This window comes from Prunus mume, linkage group LG8, assembly GCF_029339155.1.
Source record: "Prunus mume cultivar Tortuosa linkage group LG8, ASM2933915v1, whole genome shotgun sequence".
Lineage (NCBI taxonomy): Eukaryota > Viridiplantae > Streptophyta > Magnoliopsida > Rosales > Rosaceae > Prunus > Prunus mume.
The window spans coordinates 10,473,629-10,481,542 of NC_142705.1; the positions used below are offsets into that span (position 1 = coordinate 10,473,629).

General features: G+C 34.5%; 1 pseudogene across 1 annotated transcript; it reads right to left on the reverse strand.

The window, feature by feature from the left end:
- Nucleotides 1–956: 956 nt before the first annotated feature.
- Nucleotides 957–4,326, reverse strand: LOC103341889 (cyanogenic beta-glucosidase-like; annotated as a pseudogene). Its single transcript, XR_016122944.1, has 8 exons — nt 4,057–4,326; nt 3,894–3,963; nt 3,185–3,243; nt 2,945–3,020; nt 2,562–2,639; nt 1,495–2,433; nt 1,253–1,402; nt 957–1,040 (listed from the first exon to the last, which is right to left on the reverse strand). The product of XR_016122944.1 is annotated as a cyanogenic beta-glucosidase-like (transcript).
- Between the last annotated feature and the right edge of the window lie 3,588 nt (nt 4,327–7,914).

Consider the following 7,914-nt stretch of genomic DNA (forward strand, 5'->3'; position numbering starts at 1 on the left):
TTAAAACGAACCGAAGAGAAAGATGAAGACAAACCCAAGAGCAAAAATTAAATTAAACCTAGCCAACCAACAAAACCAGCCATTTTAATATTCCTTATTTCTCAGTTTTATGGTTATAGCAAAAATACTAAGAACATAGAAAACAATTCTAGAATCCAAATAAACCAACGTGAAAGGCCAAGTAATTCTGAATGTATTCTTCTACTTGTATAAGGAACATATATATAGTGCATCATGCCTTAAAGGCCAAATATGACCATTACTCTGAATTCTACGTACAGTAGGAAATTAAAAATAGAAAAAGAAATAAATTACAATCAATAAAAATCGCCAACTCACACCAACATCTTTTGTGTTTGCACCCTTCTTGGACCACCACAACAAGGGTATTCATCCCACCATAACCACTAAGGGCCAAAATACCCGTCCTTTATCGAGTCAACAAACTAGGATAAACCAAGCATAAAAAGAACATAAAGAATAATTAAAACTAAACTCTAACAAGGAGAAGCAACAAACTCACACAAAAAGCTCATAACAAGTTGCTGCAACTTATTATTTCGACTGAAATAGAGTTAAGCTAAAAATAAATAAATAAACTCAAACTTTTGGTTCCCATCATTATTGTCTACAAATATTTATATCACTTTCGTACTTTTTTCAAAGATATTACTTGAGCAAATTTTTGAACCAGTACGCGGAGCATTTTGGGTGCCTTTTTAGATCATCATTGTAATCCACATAGGTGATACCAAATTAAACAGTGTATCCATCATTCCATTCAAAGTTGTCTAGTAATGGCCATGCGAAATATCCTTTCACCTTAGCACCTTTTCTGGAAAAAAAAAAAGGGGGAAGAATTCAATGTATTAATGTCAATGTAGTGTTTAAATAACCAAAATCTAAGATGAATGTACCTTAGATTGCCTTAATTAATTTCTTAAACAAACACTTACCTCATGGATGCGTGAAGGTAACAAAGGTGATGGTAGTAATAGTCAATTCCTTCGGTAATTTGGGATCATTGAACTCATCAACGCCTACAATATAATGCATTTAGTTTTAAATTTAGACCTTATAAGACTTAACATTATTTCATACCATTATATATGTGAAACATTAATGATACAATTAATGACAATTTAAAACTATTAATTACCATTCTCAGTAATGTAAATGATTGGATTATTATACTTTTCTTTTGTGTAGAGTACAAGATCATGAATTCCTTTTAGATAAACATATAACCAACCTGAAGCAGCCTGCAACCCAATTAAAAGATAATTGAATTTTAGGAGCATTTTGTATGTGGAAAACAATATGAATCCTCGCCAAATGCTAATAGTATAAGCTAATAATTTGATATACACCTGTGGACCAACAGGGACCCCATTAAGCTCAGCTGCCAAAACATATACATATATGAATATTAGAATTGAACTATTCTAATAACTTAATTCATTGCTCAAAGTAAAATTTTCAATTTGAACTCACTTGTAATATTAACGTGAGGATCTGTTAAGTAGCTTGCATGTGCAGAAATAATGCCACGTTCATTACTTGCATATCTTGCAGTATAGTAATTTATTCCAATAAAATCAAATGACCCTTTTAGTAATTTGGACTCTTCTTCCGTGAATTTTGGTAATCGTTCTCTAACATTTGACCGCATACTATGCAGATAGTCACCGTGTGTCAATGGGTCCATAAACCTAGAAAACATGTAAATTCATAAATAAAACATATAATTGAGTAGATATATAAATTAAAAATATACTTGCCATCCGAGAATAAAATCCAAAGCTCGGAATGTAGCATTTTTATATCCGTTGTGCCTCCGAAGAAGGCTCAAACCAAGGTGACACCAATGTTATTCCTATTGAGCCATTTTGAGATGCCTATGCAAGAAAATTCAAGAATTTTTGTTAATTTAGAGTGAGCAAAATTTTAATATACAAATTATTATGTCTTATGTTGTAATTAATTGACATGATATTCATCTTTATACAATTTTACAGCGACTGTATGAGCAAGGAGTTGGTGGTGTGTCATCAAATATGGTTTAGTAGCCGAATTTCCACTAGTGCAATTTAGGTTTTGCCAAGCAGAGCATCTTCCCGGTGCGTGGGACCTGTATTCATAACCATTGACACTAAAGGTATATGGCTCATTCAAAGTGATCAAGTGTTTTACTCGATCGCCAAAGTTCTCAAAACAAAGTTTTGCATATGCTTTAAAATGATCGCTGTATATAGTATGCACAATTCAAGATGTAGATGTTATTGTAATATTTATTTCATTAAATGATCATTACCATGTACTGAGGATAGAATTTGTTCGCTTACACAATTTTAGGGCTTAAGAAACCACCATATTCGTCATACAAAGCTTGAGGAAGATCCCAATGGAAGATTGTCACAAATGGTGTTAGACCTGTATATATATATATATATATATATATATATATATATATGATGAGTAAAAGCAAATTAAATCTTTGATTAAATGATAAGAGTTTTAACTATTGATCATTGATCATGTAAAGTGATATGACTACTCACCGTTACGTATGAGTTCATTGATGAAATTATTGTAATAGTTGATCCCATCCATATTCACGCCCCCACTTAGCGTTCCATCTAATAATTAAAATAAAATAAAATAAAAAGGAAAATAACTCGATCTACGAACATAAATTAAAGTAAACAAAAAAAATTAAACTGTATATTCTTGGCCTTAATAAAATTCGACTCTAATTTAATTTGGTTCATTCTTTAGTTAATTATTTCAATTGAGAACAAAATAATGCTGGTTATTATACAGAAGACAACCGAGAGTTATTATCACAGCTCAAAACATAAATGGAGCAATCTCAACCATCTAATAATTAAAACAAGAACAAAAAAGAATTGTTATGTACAATGTTGAGAGTGAATCAACTTACTTGGTAACAGTCTCGACCATGAAATAGACATCCTGTAAGCATCCAACCCCATATTCTTCATTATTGCCACATCTCCCTATTGACACATAAATAATTATAAGAAATAAGCTAAAAACTAATTAGGATCTCATCTTTAATGTCATATGTTTTGTTAAGAATCCAAAATTTAGTAGGTATGCATTGTGTCCTTCAACTTCAAGTACACAAGATCCATGTAATAAAATTTTATGGTTTTAGAACCTTATAGCGGTGATATTGATCAACAGCGACATCTCCATTACTGCCATCCTTGATTCTTTCTGCAATTATATATAGAAAATTTTAATTATTTACAGCATAAAGATTCTAAAAATCATATAAAGTGTGTATAGACCGAGTATACATACTGCATGACCACTAGTAGTTAAAGACACAATTGATCATGTTAGATGTCTAAATATTTAATGATAATTAAAAATAACGAGAAAAACACAACAACAAAAATTTGTTCTTTTTTTTAAAAAATAACTTGCACTATGACCACAAAAATATATATTTAGTCATATACCCATTCTTAGTATAAATAAACCTTACACCATTTAATTTCTATAAAAAATGATAGTTTGCCCTATTGAATTTAATTTTGATTATTAAATTACTTTGATGCCCTATTGAATGTTTTGGGCTTTTTTATGAGGTTTTGAGGTTGGTTTTGTTTTAAGAAATCAATGGGCTTTTTTTTATCATATATATATATATATATATAATTTGGGCTCTTATATTGGGTATAATAGTGAATCTCCCAAAAAAAAAAAACTTCCGCTAAGCCACGTCACTAATTATAGTATTATCCAAATAAAAATACTGACGAAATATTGGGCCCCTAAAGTTGTAGTATCCCGACAAACGTTATTAGAGCTAAGTCGACGACTCATGGCTTCCATGGCACACAAAGGTAGAGTAGACAGACCTGGATGGCTGTGGGTGTAGTTATCCCATATGCTTGGTCCTCTACCATCTTCTTTTACAGCACCGGCATACTGAAATATATATATCATGCATGTGGAAGCTAATTGATCTGTGACATAATAAACACAAATCAAAGGTTAATTAAGCCCCGAGAGGGAATTGACCTGGTAAGATGCTGAGGCTGTCCCAAATATGAACCCTGGTTCGAGAGCATCGAAACTTTTCTATTGAGCAATTCACAAATGGGTTGTAGATCGGTATCAGCAGCAGCTTTGCTATTTGTTAATGCAGAGCCAAAGAGTAGCATCACACATATAAGAGCAAAGAGCCTAATCGCATCATTACCATAATTAACTGGAGGATTTTTGGTGTTCTGGTTCTTCCTGCCATATGGCATGGGTTTTTATAGAGAGAGTACGTACGTGCTATGTTGTTTGTTTTTTTTTGGGGGTAAACGCAAGTAGGCTTTAAGATCAAGTAAATGATGGGTAATAAATTAATAATGAACCGAGTAAATGGTATGAACAGTCACAAAATTAAGTCCTAAAAAACATCAACATGACCTTCCATTACCAAATTTCCAGCATGTCAAAAATCATTAACTTATTAAGAAATTAAATTAAGCTAATGAAGGGGTTAACCAAAAGCCAACTAGTCACAAAATCAATCCAAGAATCCTTCTCTGCTCTGATCCCCTCTATTCTACCACAGTATCGGCAACGTGCACATCCGACACTTTAATTTCCAGTGTGGGTGAAAGAAGCTACTGCTTCTAAATCTCCTTGAATATAATGTTAATTCCTTAAAGCCATAACATGTAATAATACACGGTTCCCACATCTTTGGCGCGCACCTGGATCTGTCGAGCAGTTGGCGTGATTATGCAATTGAGAAGTTCTTCTCCTCAAGAAGAATCCCGATCCTTATATGCTAATCTGATGGGTGAATTTCTGTATAGCTAGTTGTGTTGTTATATCGGATCTAGGAGGAGGGAGCCTTCTATTTATATGCATCTCTCTAAGTGTCTTGCCCATCAAGAAACACTTAGAGATATCCTTCATGCTATAGGATTAATCCATTTCAACTCCTTGTAGAACTAGGAACCCTTAAGCCTTCATTATCCTTATTGAAACACTTGTTTGAGAGGCTTGAGCCTAATCGAGATAGGTTTTGAGTTCCTAATAAACAATAAGTCTTTGTAATCCTAAGTTGATTAGAAGATCACTTTAGTAGGTTTAACATGTAATAAACCTTCTTACATTCTCCCACTTGATCAAATAATCAATTTAGACTTATTGTTCATTACTTAATGGCCATGTGGAACTCAAAATCTCTTGTTCTTTATCAACACCTTGTCATTTTTGAAAAATTCATAAAGGACTATCAAGTACATGGATATATATAACATCCAAGACTTTTATAATCACCATACATGAATCTCGCAAAACACATAAGGCTTTCGATTGAAAAACAGACTTTTATGGTTACATGACATGGCATCACTGCAATAGCAGCTTGCCCACCCTTTTCAAAACTACTACTAAGGTTTCAACAATCTTTAATGAGCTCTTTCATAGATTCAAAGCTGTAAACATAATGTTGACATGATTACAATAGTTTTTTTTTTTGTTCTATTTGTCATCCATAAATAGCAAATCTGCAGAACATAACATTGTATAAAGTAATTCAATCTGCTTAAAAAATAACTGTCTAGATAAAACTAGTTAACAAAATCAGAATTAAAACATAAGCATAAGAACCTCTAGCTCCCGGACGACTCTGACTTACTACATGACTTTAGGCATCAACTGAATTGCAATCCCATGCTTGCCACACTGCACTGTGAAAAAACATGATTAGGCAACCCTTTTTCAAAAGGATCTGCAATCATAAAATTGCTGTGCCAATGTGACTAGAGAGCAGTCTTTCCATCTCGAATCTTTTTCCATTTTAAGAACTTTAAATGCAAATGCCTCATTCCATTTGATCTTTCTCTTATTTATTGTGCAAAATTTCTTGTCAATATTGTCATATTATTCCACTTGGTGATTGTCATCTTGAATCGTTGATCTATGTGAATACCAAATTTCTTAGCATAGACATGAAATTTTAAGCCACATTGCCATTGAACTGGTAGCTTGCATAGCTATAAGATCGCTGCATAGTGCGGGAGAGGTTGATCTACTGCTGCTTTCATGCTCTTCCATGCCAACTGCAGCCTGCAAATAGAAAAAAACAACTCCTGATGTGCATTTCTTAGTATCTTGGCATCCAGTTGCAAAGTCTGTCTGCATATCCTTCCAGCTGCAAATTTTCAACCTTTCTATAGACCAGTTTGTACTCTTTAGTTCTCTGCAAATATCTTAATACTTTCTTGCCTGCAATCCAATGTGCTTGACTCAGATTAGATCAAATCGCCAAGAACACTTACGAGAATGCCAAGTCTGGTCTAGTGCAGACTTGTGCATACATCAAGCTTCCTACTAGTGATACATAGGGCTTGTCCTTCATCTCCAATCTCTCTTGCTCAGTTTTAGGAGATTGTTCACTCGCTCAATTTATCCCTTTTGAGAAGGGAACATCACATCCTGTACTAGCTTTCCCATGTTGAACCTTCTAAGCACTTTCTCAATATATGCCTTCACATAAGCCGATCATTTTCCTTTCTCTGTCCCTGCTGATTTCTATTCCAAGAACATAGTTTGCCTCTCCCAAATCACTCATATCAAAGTGATCGGACAACATCCTTTTAGTGTCATGTAACATGGACAGATTGCTACTTACTAGCGAATGTCATCCACATATAGCAGCATGAGGATGAAATTCCTTCCATTGAATTTCATATAGATGCATTCATCCAATGGATTATCAATGAAGTCTTGGGACTTAACAACTTCATCAAACTTGAGATACCATTGTCTTGATGCCCTGCATTTTAGACCATATATTGATTTCTGTGCTTGCACACTAAATTCTCTTCCCCTTTGAGCCAAAACTATCCGATTTGTTAGCATATATATTTCTTTAATCAGCTTCTCCATTTAGGAAAGAATTTGTCTTAACGTCCATCCGATGAAGATGCAGATCAAAATGAGCAACCAAAGCCATTATGACTCTAAATGAATCTTTAGTTGATACTGATGGAGAAAGTTTCATTGTAATCAACTCCCTCTTCATGTGTGTAACCTTTTGCCACTTATCCTGGCTTTATACCTCGCTCTATTTGTCCTTGTGCATTCCTTTTGGTTTTATAAACCCACTTGCATCCTATAGGTTTGCATCCTAATGGCAAATTAACTAGTTTCCATACTCCATTTTTGCTCATTGATTCTAGTTCGTGATTCCATGGTCTTGCAGACCACTATGAACTTTGTCACTTTCGCATGGCCTGCATGAAAGTTGCAGTGGTCTTCCTTAGTATTGATGTCATGCTCTGATTCTTGCAGGTAAACAAGGTAGTCATTTGACAAGGCTGGCCTTTTAGGTCTCTGTGATCTCTGTCGTCAGCCAAGTTACTGAGCCCGCTCTCCGACCATCGCATTTCTTCCAGCTCGGCGGACTGACTGCAGCATTTCTTCCAGCCTTTCTGGCTGATACTCGGAGCCGGGCCTCTGCTGGTTTTCTTCCAAGGCATCAAAAGGTAAGATAGTGACTTCTCTTGTTTGGTTTTCAAATATGCAGTTTCCTTAGTTTCCAAAACTTCATCAAAAACAAAATCTGTTTCATCTAATCCTTCCTCATCTTCTTCAATAAAATTGCTCTCGTGTCTTTCCACAAATCTAGTGTTATTTTTAGGACAATAAAACCTATAACCTTTTGTCCTATCTGGATATCCTATGAAGAAACAGCTCACTTTTTGGAATCAAGTTTCTTCTCCGCATAGGATTGTATCCTTTGCCTCTGCCTTGCATCCCCAGGTCCTTAGATGAGCCAAGCTAGGCTTTCTTTTACACCAGATTTCGTAGGGTATGTTGTTTGTAGCTTTGGTGGGAATTCTGTGGCAAGGTAGTTTGCAGTTTTAA